Source organism: Pseudorasbora parva, chromosome 16 (genome assembly GCF_024679245.1).
Source record: "Pseudorasbora parva isolate DD20220531a chromosome 16, ASM2467924v1, whole genome shotgun sequence".
NCBI lineage: Eukaryota > Metazoa > Chordata > Actinopteri > Cypriniformes > Gobionidae > Pseudorasbora > Pseudorasbora parva.
In genome coordinates, this window is record NC_090187.1 from 6726783 (window position 1) to 6743627 (window position 16845).

The 16845-nt window shown below is 36.5% G+C and overlaps 1 long non-coding RNA gene across 2 annotated transcripts; it reads right to left on the reverse strand.

The window, feature by feature from the left end:
- Positions 1-446: 446 nt before the first annotated feature.
- On the reverse strand, positions 447-1081 carry LOC137043208 (uncharacterized). 2 transcript variants are annotated; one of them, XR_010898432.1, is made up of 4 exons: positions 1041-1081; positions 820-880; positions 652-711; positions 447-542 (listed from the first exon to the last, which is right to left on the reverse strand). It is a non-coding gene; the product is annotated as an uncharacterized lncRNA (long non-coding RNA). The 2 variants fall into 2 exon arrangements; XR_010898431.1 differs by lacking the exon at positions 1041-1081 and having other exon boundaries at positions 820-898.
- Positions 1082-16845: the final 15764 nt, after the last annotated feature.

A 16845-nucleotide genomic window follows, 5' to 3' on the forward strand; every position in this document is an offset into this window, starting at 1 on the left:
TGGAATACACCTAGTATGGCTTGAGGGTGAGTAAATCATGAGGTATTTTTCCTTTTTGGGTGAACTTACCCTTTAATAGTTATTTATTTTACCTGTATCGATTCAAACTCACATTTAATAATTTTCAAGGAGTTTCATGAAACGTATCTGTATCTGATGGCGATCTGAGAGAGAGACCATGCAGTGTAGCGAGATGTAGTTTCATCCGATCCGTAAACCAGTTCAGTTTCTTGTCAAGGAGCAATAGATAAAAACATTAAAAAAATAAAAATAAAACATGTTATAGGCTTATTGACAACATGTTGCAATGTTTACGCTGTACAATGACTCAATGTGATTTAATTAGGGCTAAATACTTCAAATTTCACAATTTGATATTATTTAAATTCATAAAGTTAATATTTACCAGAAATTGCAGCAAATATAGTGAAACGGCTGTCCCTCCAACCATTCGAACAAATAGACGGCGCGAGTTGTTGAGAGCTCCATGAACCCCGCGAGGTAAAAGCGTGTAACGTTAGGAACTCTGTATTTCAATGGCTCTGGGAGCACAACACACACACGCACACACACACACACACACAAATATAATTATAAAACAATATAATGTCATAAATGCACTTTGTAGATGAGGTTAAACACGTAACTTACTTTGTGTTATCTTGGTTAAAAGTAAACTCCATGTCTGCACTGCACGGTGAGTCATGTCCCCTGAGAGAAAAGTTTTGGCTATTTTAAACGCGCACAGCATATAAGTTACATATTGGTATAAATCAATAAATTATGAAAAACAAATGGTAAATGAGATAAAACACTTACTTTATAATATTTCCCTGTAAAAAAGTTCTCTCGCCTCAGTCGCCTGTTTCTATCCTCCGCTCTGCACCGCGAGTCAAAGGACACACACACACACACACACACACACACACACACACACACACACACACACACACACACACACACACACACACACACACACACACACACACACACACACACACATACCATCCTACCACAATATAATGTTATAAACTTCATACTGTTAATGAGATAAAACACTATGCCGGTGTAAACACAACTCATTTGCTCAGCATTGCGATTGAATGGAAATGGCGTCTGGTCTGTCAGTCGGTGGGGGAGGGGATACGGGGGCGCGCGCATACAGCACGTGCATTTCCTGGATGTACATAATTATCCTCTCCGCCAGATGGCGCTGTTTTCACTAGCCGTGTTAATAAAAAACTCTTTACTCATTGACTCCTTGAATTAAGACTTGGTTTATATGGTGTGGAATGGTACGTATTAAATACGGTAAGTTAAATAAATGTGCTCATATCTATATAATTAGAGTGTTGTATATAAATCAGCTGCACATAGTAGATTAAGTTTAGTTTACTGTAGTTAAATAAATAGACTAAAGTATAATTGGAGTAAAATCCAGAACAGTTCAACTTATGTTTTTAAGTTAAAACAACAATTATACTTGTTCATTCAACAGAAAATCTAGTGTAGTTATTTCAACATATGTTTTTGAGTTAAAACAACAATTATACTTGTTCACTTAACTTTCAGTCTAGTTGAGGACAAGAAAACTTAAAATGCCTTGTTGTCTGGACAATCTAGTTATCTCTACTGAAAAAAATTTGTTGAAATAACAAAATCGCAAAAAAAATTTTTACAGTGTAGAGACATGTGGGATCCTTCTTAAGATTCATCTGTGACAAGGAAGAAAAAGAGGAACAAGATGAGGATGAAGCCAAGCAATGTTCTGAATGTGTTCTAAATCTGTAAAAAAAAAAAAAAAAAAAAAAAAAAAAAAAAAAATATATATATATATATATATATATATATATATATATATATATATATATATATATATATATATATATATATATATATATTCTTTTTTTTTTTCATTTTTTAAATAAAGGTTTCCAGATGATATCAGATTGTATTTGTGTTTTATTGTACTTACCCTGTAATTAAATTAAACAAGAGGGGAACAAGAGCCACTTTAAATTAAAGCCTGCACATTCATACTTACCCTGTAACTACATGGATAATTACCCCTTAATTAAAAAACACTTTCAGTATAAATGATTTGTTAATTTTCCTGATAGTTACACCTTTATTCCCCCAATATTACATACCTACACATACTTACTCTATAGTTACACTATAATTACCAAAAGTTATGCTGTAAATTCACTTTAATTATGCAGTACTTTCCGGGCTGTAATCTAAAGTGTTACCTTTTCAGCAACCCAAGCTTTATCAATTGTTCATCTGAATTATATCTGTTGTTCATTTGTTAGACATCAATAAAATTTTTACTGTTGAATGGTTTTGATGGTTTTTTGTATTTACTAATTCGATGAACAGACACAGTCATTGTGTGACAATATCTAGGTGAAAGAGTTTTTGTGTGTTGGAATTCATCTTATTCTGGTGACATGAAACAGGCAACAGCTAGCAGACGGTTGGTTTAACCAGTCTGTCTGCTTGGTTATCTAATGTAACAACCACACCTTAAAGGTCCACTGAAATCAAAATTGAAGTTTTTTAGCTTTTAGTATGACTGTGTTAGCCTTAAAGTTATGAATAAGCTATGTTCCAAAACTATGACAAAATTTGCATTTAGGAGATAAGAGCATTCAAAATGTACAGTCTCTCACTTCCGTAAAAAAGAATCTCAGATTTTGGTGACATCATCGCAGACTTCACTTTCTCTTGTCAAATCTTCTGTCCAATCAAAATGGTCTCTAGAATCTAAAGCCCACCCCCTACGCTGCTGAAGCAGCGGCTGAAATCGGTCAGTTGTTAAAGGGATCCCCTGGTGTTGAGACTTGTATGGCTTAATATAACATAAATTATGTCTCTTACTGAATTATGTAGTAGAAAACCCATGAAAGATTTACGTTATTTAAAAAATCGATTTTATATTTGGACCATGGGCGGCACCATTTTGTTTGCGTCCTAGGTTGATGACGTAGAATGGTTGCACTCCTCAGTCAGCTGGTTACCCGTAGCTATTTTTAGCCCAACACAACTCGAAAATTGTTTCAGAGTTAAACAAAACCAATGAATTGCTTTGTAATTGTACTTAAAACACACTCAAATATATATGTGCGCACAAACTCTCTCTCTCTCACAGACTTACACACACCCCAACAGATTCGACGCGAATACACACACACGCACTGCGTGCGCGCATACATAACCCCAATCACTATTTCCTGTGTTGATATCATAGATAGACTGTTGATAAGCAGTAGATTAACTGTAATGCCTAATGTAACCAGCAGAGGGAACTATCTGTAGGATCATGGGATAGGGGAATGTGAGGAAGAGAGGCAGGATGTTTTGGTGATGATGCATGGGATTGGTTTGTGCATTAAAGTTTGAGCACAAGCTCAGTGAATTAACCTCAATCTTTAAACTTTCATTTTTAAGACACAAATAACATTCCCTATTTTGTTCACTAATAAAACTTGAAGGAGGGAATGAAGACGAGTGCGAGAAGTCGGACAGCTGTTTGTAAATCGGCTGTACACTCGTTATTGCGGTGCAACGTGAGACTGAATGACTGCACTCAAGCATGCCAACTATGGTGTCGGACAACACTACAAATGGCCGTCCCTTCAAATAATGCCCTATTTCAGGGTATAGGGGGTCGATTTCAGATTCAGCCCCTGTCGTGGAGACTGAGCAGCCCAACATCTTGATTGAGACAGCGCAGTCTGTCAGGTGTGTGTGCGCCGTATACTGCATCCTACACAGGACGTGTCCTCCGGAGGACGCAGCCTTCGAAATTTAACAGGAAGTATCACATTGCTATGCCATTAAGTTCAGCCTCGTTGCACTCTCACGCCAGTTATATGAATGAAAATTATTTATAACTTGAAAATGACTATGAAATGTTTCTTGTCTTGACAGCAATGTACTGTTCTAAACGTTTAAAATTCACTAAACGTTTGTAATCCTTTTTACTACAACTATCTGTTTGAGGTAATAGAGCTTAAAAAAAAAAAAAAAAAACTTGAACTACTTATTTTAAACACCACACCTACGCTGGCATACATCTGGCGGTAGTGCTGTTTTTTCATATGATATAAAAAAAATTACGGTTGTTAACGAGATGCAAAGAATTGTGGGTTATCTCCAGCCGTGAAGGCTACACCTCATGCACACTCCGAAATCCTGTGAAAGAAGGACGCATTTGGAGTGTCCTACTCACTTTTTTGAAATGAGACGGCCTTATGACGTATGCAGCCTTCGAATGCGACCTCCGGAGGACGCAGCCTTCTGAAATGAGACACAGCTATTGAATAATGCGGCGCGTTCAAAGCACTTCAGTGGGCCTTTAAGTGACAGGTCATCCAAAAATCAGCGTTGACTTGAATACCAGTCACTACCTTACTTAGCATCCTTGGGTGGACAAAATTAAAATCACTACAATGGAAATGTTCAAATTAAAGCTAAAGCTCCAATCTCCAAACAAAAAAAGTCTGTTAGTGCCTCCGTGACAACTTCACTCAGAGAAATGGTCAATCATGATATCAAACTCTCAAATAACTAAAGTTATTTAAAAAAAAAAACATTTGAAATGAAATCATTGTTATTAAAACTGCTTAAATGACAGAAGCCAACTTTGGTTATATAATATAAAAAATTATATGAAGTGTAATTTGATTGTTTAGTTTATCTCACATCCATTAGAAAATGGATCGTGACCCTATGGATGCGGTGTTTATAGAAGTCATACAGTAAAAACCAAATTGTTTATTAAAATAAGGCATTGCTCGAACATTATTTATCCGCACGTTATCAATTATCAGCAGATTTTCCCACAGATTCTCTATGGAGTTCAGGTCAGGAGAGTTGGCAGGCCATGGTCAGTAAACCGTTTACCAGTGGTTTTGGCACTGTGAGCAGGTGACTGGTCGTGCTGAAAAATGAAATCTTCCTCTCCATAAAGCTTTTCAGCAGATGGAAGCATGAAGTGCTCCAAAATCTCCTGATAGCTAGCTGCATTGACTCTGCCCTTGATAAAACACAGTGGACCAACACCAGCAGCTGACACGGCACCCCAGACCATCACTGACTGTGGGTACTTGACACTGGACTTCAGGCATTTGGGCATTTCCTTCTCCCCAGTCTTCCTCCAGACTCTGGCACCTTGATTTCCGAATGACATGCAAAATTTGCTTTCATCCAAAAAAAGTACTTTGGACCACTGAGCAACAGTCCAGTGCTGCTTCTCTGTAGCCCAAAAGAGGCTTGACCTGGGGAATGCGGCTCCTGTAGCCCATTTCCTGCACACGCCTGTGCACGGTGGCTCTGGATGTTTCTACTCCAGACTCAGTCCACTGCTTCCGCAGGTCTCCCAAGGTCTGGAATCGGTCCTTCTCCACAATCTTCCTCAGGGTCCGGTCACCTCTTCTCGTTGTGCAGTTTTTTTGTCACATTTTTTCCTTCCCACAGACTTCCCACTGAGATGCCTTGATACAGCACTCTGGGAACAGCCTATTCGTTCAGAAATTTCTTTCTGTGTCTTACCCTCTCGCTTGAGGGTGTCAATGATGGCCTTCTGGACAGCAGTCAGGTCGGCAGTCTTACCCATGATTGCGGTTTTGAGGAATGAACCAGGCTGGGAGTTTTTAAAAGCCTCAGGAATCTTTTGCAGGTGTTTAGAGTTAATTAGTTGATTAAGATGATTAGGCTAATAGCTCGTTTAGAGAACCTTTTCATGATATGCTATTTTTTTGAAATAGGAATTTTGGGTTTTCATGAGCTGTATGCCAAAATCATCAGTATTAAAACAATAAAAGACCTGAAATATTTCAGTTGGTGTGCAATGAGTCTAAAATATATGAAAGTTTAATTTTTATCATTACATTATGGAAAATAATGAACTTTATCACAATATGCTAATTTTTTTTAGAAGGACCTGTACAAGTTAATGAAATAAATCAACTTTCTGATGATATTCTAATTATATGACCAGTACCTGTAGAATCTAACTGTCAGCCTTGGTCAGTGTGCAAACTCTGGGGCACACCATGTTGGCTCACAGTTTTCAAACAAGCACTTGGCGACAGTGGTTTGCACGTTGAGTCTACATTTTTTTTATCAGTTTTAGTTTGATAAACATGACAATATAACATCGTGACTACATGAAAAGAGGTTTTACTGTTATAAATAAATGATTTGATGTCAGCCATTGAAATCCATATTTTTTTCTTTCTATAGGAATCAATGGCCACTGTAAACTGTCTGGTTATCAACATCAATTAAAATATTTTCTTTTGTGTTCAGCAGAAGACACCTGTACAGGTTTAGAACAATTTGAGGGTGAGTAAATATAACATAATTTTCATTTCAAGGTGAACTATCCCTTTAAGGATTTTTTTTGTTGAAAAAACCTAAGCTTTTTTATTGTTCAAGATTATCTTGTTATTTGAATACTATGTAGTTTCACAGAAAATTAACTGAGATGTATGTAATGAGGCCTGTTGCATGAAGCTAGCTGAGCAAACTCTGAGATTCAGAGTAGGTTTAGAGTTGACAAATCCAGATAAATCCAACCTGGTTTGAATCAAGTTCAACCGTTTCTCCAAGCTCGGTATGAACTTTCTCTGTCAACTTAGGTTTGATTCAGAGTATAGCGATCAACTCTCAAGCATGTGCACCTGAAAGTGTGACACGTGTGGCAAACAGCCAATCACAGTGTCCGTTTGATTCACTTCTCTTCTGAAGATTGAGAGGTCGTTTTGAAAATTATGAAATTAAATGTGTTTACAAGGCAGGAATAAACACTACTGCTGCAGCAAAAGATTGAGAAGGCAGTTGAAGAATATCTGACTAGGCTATATAATGGCTGATGTGAATCAAAGAAATATGCCTAATAATTATAGGTTTACAAAGAGCTTAAATTAATACATGTTTTTTAAAATAATTATTAATGCATGTATTATATTTATATTACTATTTGGCTACTTGTCAATTAATATAATATATATATTAACATATTATATGAATTAAAAGTTATTATAATTAATATAAATAAATAATAAATAATAAATAAATAATAAGCACCCAAAGATGCACAATTTTATTTCAAAAGCTTCTTCATTATAAACTGCTTTAATTTGGAACGAGAGATACAGGATGTGTGGCTTTATTGCGTCTTTACTTGCTGCTGATTGGCCCAGTTTGGGTTTGCGATCTCTAACCCAGAATAAAACCAGCTCCAGAGCAGGTTAGCTGTGTAGTGTAAGTTACCATGGTGATGAACACTGATAAAAACCAATCCACCTTCTTGAGCACGAAAAACCAGTTTGCTCAAACTAATCTCGAACTTACCTGAGTAACAACTGAAACCAGCTTTGTGCAACAGGCCAATGGTCTATGGTCATAGCTCAGAGGTGTTTATTCATCTACATGAAGAGTTTAGCTCAACACAACTGCCAGATATTTTCGTTTGATCCTACTGACCATGATTAGCTGCTTCAGGTGTGTTTGATTAGGGCTGGATATAAACTTGGTGGGAAAAATCAGACACACTTTCTTTGCCAAATTGTGAAGAAGAAGAAGAAACTTTTTTTTGGTATTGAAACGTTAATAGATTTTTAGAAAACTACAAGATATATACAGATTTTAACAGCACTATTTGAATATTTTGTGTTGAGCAAAACATTTTTTTAAGTGAATCATATTGTAATTAGTATTGGCATTCTTAAATGTGGCTGTATGCATGACAATTGAATTGACTTGTTCTTAAAGGGGGGTGAAACACAATCTCATGTCAATCTTGAGTACCTATAGAGTAGTATTGCGTCCTTCATATCTCCAAAAAGTCTTTAGTTTTATTATATTTATAAAAGAAATATAGGCTGTACCGAGTCTTTCCGGAAAAAACTGAGTGTCTGGAGGCGTATCGTGTGGGCGGAGCTAAAGAATGACGAATGCGCACAAAGCGTTGACTCAAGCGTGGAGGAACCCATGTGAACAGTTGGACCACAGTAATGCTTTTGTCCTACCATCTTTTTTCCGTACCATAACGACAGGTGCAGCACAAGGGCTAAGAATGACTTCCACAATACCTTTTAAAAACATGTCATTCACCAGTAACCCTCTTTATCTGAGAAGAATGATCAGTCTGTTTTCTAAAGGGAATTGCATTGTCAGTGTTGATTGTGTGTTTGGCTATGTTCATTCTACCAAAATATGTAGGGCTCTTACTCAACACATACACAGTGCAGCCTGTATTTTGGAGAATAGCAATCCTTAAATCTCTCCCTGTGGCGAGGTGAAAAATCCAAAAAGTATCAGAAATAACATTCACTGTTGTAGACTTGAAAATAATCAAAGATATTTGATGTTTGAAATTCAACAAAGAAATTTGCTTTACTGTTTTCAACCGCCATCTCTCTCATCAAAAGGGATATTTGGAATTCCTAAAGACAAAGAAATGCTGAAGGCCTGTAGGCCAAATGTGTGTCACACCTTTAGTTAAGTGGGGGAAGTTTGGCCTGATTGCTCAATTATAAACATATAATTATAAAAAATAACAGGGAATATAAAACATAAAAAGAATGCAACTGTTTCTGTCTCTTTTACTCTCTTTTACACTCTTCTTCTTCTCTCTCTCTCTCTCTCTCTCTCTCTCTCTCTCTCTCTCTCTCTCTCTCTCTCTCTCTCTCTGAGCATTCTATTCATGCTGGGTACGATTAATGGTATAAGTTTTTATCATCTTCTACATCTATTTTAAGTGTAACCATAACCAGATTTTGTCATTAAATTCTTTCAATTAGAAATGATTTGCTAACTAATTTTGATTCGGCATTAAATTAACTTTATGTAAGAAATAGTATCAACTTATCTCTCTGGGTCAAACTGTTGGAAACACTGATACGTTGTTTAGTGTCTGTGAAAGAACCATAGAAAGTAAAAGAAATGGACAGAGCTATCCCATTGAGTTCAACGGCGGAAAGTGAGTTCAGTAAGGAGCACTCACTTCCTGATGGCTGAGTGAACTGCGCAGGCTCAGACTGAGCTTGACGACGTAGATGTGACGTGAGCAACCTGTCTGACAGCTGTAGGTCTTCTAGTAGTTGTGGAAAGTGAAATCTGAATCACATTGGCCCTCATTTATCAAAAGTGCGTACACCAAATTTCCAGCGTACACCTTGCGTACACCCAAACCCACGGTGACTTTGAGATTTATCAATATGGACGTTGGCGTACGGCACGCTCAAATCCTACGCCAGCTTAGGAAGTGGTGTACGCACGTTTGAGTTAGTGGGAAAATGCGCATAAAAACAATTCCTAACACCACAAAACGCACTGACAAGATATGCTATATGACCCACTGTTAAAAACCACAACAACAACATTCAGTGTTTATTTTTGTGCAACATGAACGTCAATGTTTAATTTGTGTGACTTTCCCAAAGCGTTTGATTTGTAGGCATATGTATTCCTACAGTCGCGAGCCTGTGCGCTTTATCTGACGTTTCCTGGCCCGGTAGCTGCGCACGGACTGGGACTAAAATAATTCAGACTGACAAAATAATAAAAATGACCTTCTTCTTTTAAATAATAATAAAACCAATAAAAAACGACATTCTTCTTCTAAATAACAAGCGTCATTAAGAATAAAAATCATAATAATAATAAGAAGAATCTTACAAATTGTCATGTAATTATTAATGTGAATGAATCTTACTCCACATCATCATCACTATTGTACACCCCAATACATGTGCCGTGATACGAAATTAAATGCAATTTTTTTCAAAACGTGCTGTAAAATAATGCAGTGATGGTAATTTATCATCCAAACAGCTATTTAAACTGCTGGAGTGCGCTTCTCGTTATTTGTGTCCATATTTTGTTTTTGTGGGTGCCTTTAATTCCACTCTTTAAACTCCCAAATAAAACAATTTCGGGTTTTTTTCCCACTCCCCTGGTGATCTCAATCATCTCACTAGTCCACTAGTCAGGGCACTGATCAGGGAGTCAGCCCGTTGACTTATGTCCTAATCAGTGCCCTGACTAGTGGACTAGTGAGATGATTGAGCGCGCCCGATCTCCACGTCGGAGAAGTTTCGCTTCTTTGCCGTCTTCCGTGTGTCCATGGCGTAAAATGAGGGCGTGGGGGAGGCAAAGACTTGAATATATAGGGGCGTGTCATTCTAATGACGATCGTTTTCAGCCGCGGCATTTATATTGCGTACACCTGGATTGCAGAGGTAGGCCTACGCACAGCTTCATAAATCAGGCGATGAGAGGAGTGTAAGCATAATCTTACGCCAACATATACACCAGTTTCTACGCAAGATTGATAAATGAGGGCCAATGTATAAATGTTTTCTCCCGTTGCTTTTGGCTCACTATGGGCTTCTCCCCATTCTGCCCCCTTGACTTTATCAGACTTTATGTCTCCACGTCCCCCCGACTGCACCATAGACAGTAAAAGATTGCTTCTGAGCGTCTCCTCAGGTCTATACGGTAATTTCTCAACTGTGCGACAGAGTCGCGTTGGTTATGACGCAATCGTTAGCCTATTTTTTTACAAAAAAAGCTTCTGCAGGGCGATAGTGTAAGATACAATGTAGGAGCCTTTTATGCATTGTCGTGTTTCTTTAGAAATACACAATGGACAAATGGAGTCTTTAAACGCCTCAGATGTAAAGTTATTCACTGTCAAAGTGACTCAAAAATCAATGGGAGTCAATGGGATGCTAACAGCAGGTGATGGCTTGGTTATAACCAAGCCATCACATGCTGTTAGCATCCTATTGATGGCAATGGCCTATGGGTGGTATGCTTTCCGAGTGCTAGATTGCCCCCTTGGAAACAACAAAGCAGCCGTCATTTACTGACACTACACAAGGACCACCCTCCTCATTTCCATGTTGCACACAGAAAAAGAAAAAGAAATGAATCAATTGATAAAAATAAATACATGTGGGGAAAATAAATGTAAAAAATAAATGAACGCATAAATATAAAAATATATGTAAAAATAAATATAAAAATAAATGTTAAAATTAATTAACAAATAAATAACAGTTAAAAATATATATTTTTATAAAAGCAGAAAATAATAAATTAAGGGAAAGATAATACAACCTTAGATTTTATTTAAAATGAATCATATTTATTTTATCAAGTCGTTTAGTCTGTTATTTATGTTCCTATTATCACATGTCTATTTATGTGTTTATTAATTTACATTTACATGTATATTTATTTATTTATTTACTTATTCATTTATTTATTTTTAATTTGTGCAGGGTTGCTCCTCCATTCTACCTATTGCAATACAATATAGTCACACAATAGCAACGCTCTTCCAAATATTTTCCTAACTACACTTATTTCCATTGTTGGTATAAGCTGCAGTGGGTGGTTGTTGTTTTTTGTACCATCATGATAATAATGTTATGTAGTCATTCGGCAACCACTGTAGTCGAACCACCCTTACACTTTCTGTGCTGCTGAATTGTCTCTTACCAGATGAAGCCGGCTGTACCAGTCTGGTTGCCTGTCGTGCCTGTTTCTCTTCTGTCGTGATCTTTGAACTTTTTCACACCCCTCTCATACTTCTTCTTGATGTGTATTTATATCATATTCATTTATTATTAATTGAGACATTAATTAATTTTCATAGACATGAACTTTCTGAGGAAGGACAGTGAATATTGTAGTTCAGCACTCAGCACCAAGAGGCACTATAATAAAAAATCATCTCTCTCAGCTCCACATAAAGAAGGCACAGCATTGTTTTTGTAATATCATTCTGTCTACAAATCAACTCTCGTTTACAAAAGAATCCGCAGTTAAATGAAGCAAACAAATTCAATGTCTTCCCCACTTGAGCTGGAACTTCATTAAAAATAAAGTTCAATCACTCTGACTCGGAGGCACATTCGCCCAATGATCATTTGCTGAGCCAGCTGTCAATAAAAGCTTTTCTTTGACTAACAAGGAACTTAAAATATATTTTTATACTATAATGACAGTTTATATATCAAAAGCTCAAGGGAAAGTTGGTTTCTCAATTCATGACCCCTTTAATGGGCCTAAGGTTTATGCAGTTTAATTAATAGTAAATTTCCATCAAATTGTATTGAATAATCATTATGTAATTTATTTAAATAATTGATTAAGGATTATTCAATCAAATGTTATGGTATATGCATTCACTCACAAACATTTTGTGTTCCCCTGAGAAACTTGCATTCACTTACAAAACTTTTGCATTCTCTTGAAAAAGTGTTGCACTTCCCCGATAAACCAAGTTTGCTCGTGCTTCTCAGAGGAATGCGAATGTTCTGTTAGCAAACACTTCTTTTTTTTTGGCCATTCATTTACACGACAACAGCACAAGTTAACGTTTACATTTTTGAAAAGGATAATTTATAATAAATGAATAATTAGTTTTATCTCTGTGTAATTTTGTGGAAACAGTGATGCATGCTTGTGTATTATGTGTTCAGTAAATAGGAATGTAGTGGTTTTTTTACAAAATGACACTCGTTTTAATAAATAGATGTCATGCAAACACACCCAAACACCCCATTTCTTTAAGATGTTTTAATGATGAATTTTCCAAATTGTTCAACGAAAATGTAGAGGACCAGCATACTTGTCCGTTCAAAATAAACAATTCCCACCACAGGTTCCTCATTTCTGTGAGTTCTGTGTCAATGCATGCTTGTCCCTTATTCAAAACTAAATGAAAACTGTCTCTAAAATTCTAGTTAAACACAGAATCAGGCCCTCGAGTTGAATTAGGTTCTTATTCTAGATATAACACACACATAATATCTTTAATGGGAACTTTACATGGTGTTTCGGATGTGCGATTCATTATAAATTACACAGACACACATGGACACTGCAGCGTGAAAAATTATACAACAGCCTAGACATTTAAACACCATTTAAGCACATACCACAATTTTAACTTAAAAAAATGCTAGGTTGTTTCAACCCATGTTTGGGTCAAATATGGACAAAGCCAGCAGTTTAAATGGTTTAAATTGAAACAACCAAGCATTTTTATTGTACATAAAACATCTAATACTTTGTTACATTTTCCCACAAGTAGAGACAATTCACAGAAAATGATGCTAGTAGCAAAACTGTTATCATAGCTCACAAATCTGGCATGTGTTTCTCAGAAACATGGTGAGCCAAGTTGACTGTAGAGACCATTGGTGTTGATGCTTAATGGAGAAACGCAGCCCTGACAAATAATGCCTAAGACATTTGTCTCCTACAAGGCCCATGTTTCAGGAACAAGTGATTTCCAAGGAATACTGCCACCATCACCATATACCCACACACAAATTTGAATGCTGGTATGTAGACTTGTAAAATAGTAGCTTTCTTTCTCCCACTGAACACAGAAGAATATATATTTATCAAAAACTGTAACAAATGCCCAAAACGTTCACATTTTAAAATAGGTAGAGTGTGAATTAATCCAACTTCACTAGTACAGCATATTGTAAGAGTGTGGCCATGAAGTGAAGGAGTGTTAGTGAAATTTTGCAGGGAAAAAAGGTTCATTGTCTATTTTCAATAGTGCAGCAAATTATGAAGCACAGCTCAAAAAGAAGTCACCTTTTTAAAACCAAAGCCGTTTTCGGGTTGATCAATGTGGTGAATTCACATGACCAGTTTGAAATAGTAGCAAACAGATTTCCCTGTACGATGAACTGATCAAAATGTGACTGAACGTCATGAAATATGAAAACCGTGCTGACATTTCATAAATGAAGTCCCCCCCCCCCCCCCCCCCAAAAAAAAAATCTATCACACACTGTCACAGATAGGCTGTGACCTATGACTTTTATTTTGGAGGACTGCTGAAGTGCATTGACACACATGAACAGTTTACACCAATACCCACACACAATCTAGAAGCCGGCTAAATAACATCAGTTATGCTAGATCTGTGGTTACTTTTCTGATTATGTGGTGTCATATGCCATTTGTGTCCCTCTAATTGTCTTATATAATTTTCTTTTGTTCTTTGTTTGTTGTTTTGTCTCAATTAATAATGCTTTGTTATATGATTTACTATTCAAAGAATACACACCAAACTCGTTTACAAACATTAAGTTTATTTTCCATTTAACAAAACAACTTGTACATATAAAACACAGTGGTACTTACATTGGGTGTCACTGCTCAGTTGCCAAACCCATGTCTTCTTCTTCTTCTTCTTCTTTAGGGTTTAACGGCAGCTTGCATCCATTAGTGTTGCACTACTGCCATCTTCCAGTTTCACTTTCCTGTAATATCCATTACATCATATTCTTTTCATCAGACCTGTCGTTCTTAAAAAATTGAAAAAACTTCCTCTTCTTTGTTCATTCGCCCCACTTTCCAGTATTTCCTTCAGTCCTGTCTCTTTTCCTAATTCTTCTATCATTTCTTTTCTTTGTTCATCATACTGTTTGCAACTCATCAGCACATGCTCTGTAGTTTCTGCAACCTGACAATACCCACAAAAACTCGTTGGATGCTTCCTTATAATATGTAGAGTGCTATTCAAATTACTGTGACCTATCCTTAATCTGGTCATAACTATTTCTTCTCTTCTATTTCCTCCCCTATTCTTCACATCCCCAACTTTATTTTGAATATTATACAAATGTCTCCCTTTAATTTCCCTGTTCCACTGACTTTGCCATTCTCTAATGGTTTCTTTCCATATAATACTCTTCCCTTCTGATTTTGACAACTTAATATTTGTTTCAATACTCTCTTTTTTAACAGCTTGTTTGGCTAACTTGTCCACTCTCTCATTCCCCACAATGCCGATATGCGCTGGAATCCAAATCAGTTGAATCTTACTACTTTTTTCCCTTATTCTTGTGTATATTGTCAATATTGTATACAGTAAGTCCTGATGACTATTTGACTTGCCTATCCTGAGACTGTACAATGCTGATAAAGAGTCACTTCCAATTAATGCTTTACTTATTTTGTTTTCCTCAATCCATTCTAATGCCATCATAATAGCGTATAATTCCACTGTATATACACTCAGATCATTGGTAGTTCGTCTGCAAATCTCACTTCTTTGATTAAAAATGTAAACTGCAGATCCAGTTTGCCCTGTTTCTGGATCCTTTGATCCATCTGTATAGATCTGTATGTGATCTTTATATTTATTCCCTGTATATCTATAAAATTCAGCTGCCAAATCTATACTATTGCTAGCTGTTTTGACTTGCAGTAACTTAAAATCAACTTCCATGATTTCTAGATTCCAAACCGGGATATCAGGCCATGTTACAGTTGAACAAATCTCCTTTTCATACACTCCCAAGTCTTTAGCTGCTGCATCTCCTATCCACCCAAAACTTAACTTTTGTGCTCTCTCCCTTTCCCAGTTATCTTGCAGTATTCTTTTGATAGGATGACTATTTCCATGTCCTTTTATATTTATCCAATAATTTACAAGCAACTGTTTACGTCGTATGTTCAATGGCATTTCTCCTGCATGCTTCAACTTGAAGAGCACATACTGGTGATGTTTTTACAGCTCCTAAACATAATCTCAGTGCTTTCGCCTGCATTACATCAAGCCTCATTAGTACAGATTTGGCTGCTGATCCATATGCCACACTTCCATAATCCATCCTTGATCTTATTAAACTTAAATATATATACTTCAGCGATTTATAATCTGCTCCCCATTCTAGTCCTGTTAAACATCTCATTATATTTATTACTTTCTTACACTTGTCCTCCACATTCCTGACATGCTCTACCCATGTTAACCTTGCATCAAAGTGTACTGCTAAAAAGCGAAATATTTTAACTTTCTCTAAATTACTTCCATATAGTTTTAAATGGATATTGTCCTTAATTTTCTTCCCTGTAAAAAACATCACTTTAGTTTTCTCTATAGAAAATTTAAAACCCCACTTTATTCCCCACTTCTCAACCTGCTGGATCCCTTCTTGTACTTTTTTAACTATATGTTCTACATTTCTTCCTTTTTTCCAGATTGCCCCATCATCCGCAAACAGTGATCTTCCCATCCCTACTGGTATATTTCCATATATATCATTTATCATTATTGAAAACAAAGTGGGACTTCCTACACTTCCCTGAGGTGTTCCGTTCTCTATTATATATTCACTTGATAAGTCTGCCCCTATCTTGACCTGAATTTTCCTCCCTTCAAGGAAATCCTTTACCCAGTTAAATAGTTTCCCACCAATTCCCATATTATGCAATTTAATCAATAATCCCTCTCTCCATAGCATATCATATGCTTTTTCTACATCAAAGAATACTGCCACTACCATCTCTTTATTTACTTGTGCTTTCCTTATGTCATCTTCCAAGCTTAATACTGCATCCATTGTATTCCTCCCTCTTCTAAATCCACTCTGACATTCAGCCACCATACCTCTTTTTTCTACAATGTACATTAGTCTCTCATTTATCATTCTTTCCATTAACTTACATACATGGGATGTTAAGGCAATAGGTCTATAACTTGTTGGTTTACTAGAATCTTTCCCTGGTTTTCTTATAGGGACAATAATTGCTTCCTTCCAATTCTTTGGTAGTTTCCCTTCCTCCCACACTTTATTGTATAGCATCAACAACTTCTTCTTTCCCTCTTCGCTTAACTGTTTCAGCATGCTATAGCAAATGTCATCTTTTCCTGGGGCAGTCTTCCCAGTTTTGTCCATTGCTCTATTTAACTCTCCCATATTAAATATTTCATTTAGTTCATCCTCAACATTTCTCACCTTCCTTAGTGCCTCTATATTTTCAGATTTAGTTTTTCCTCTGCCT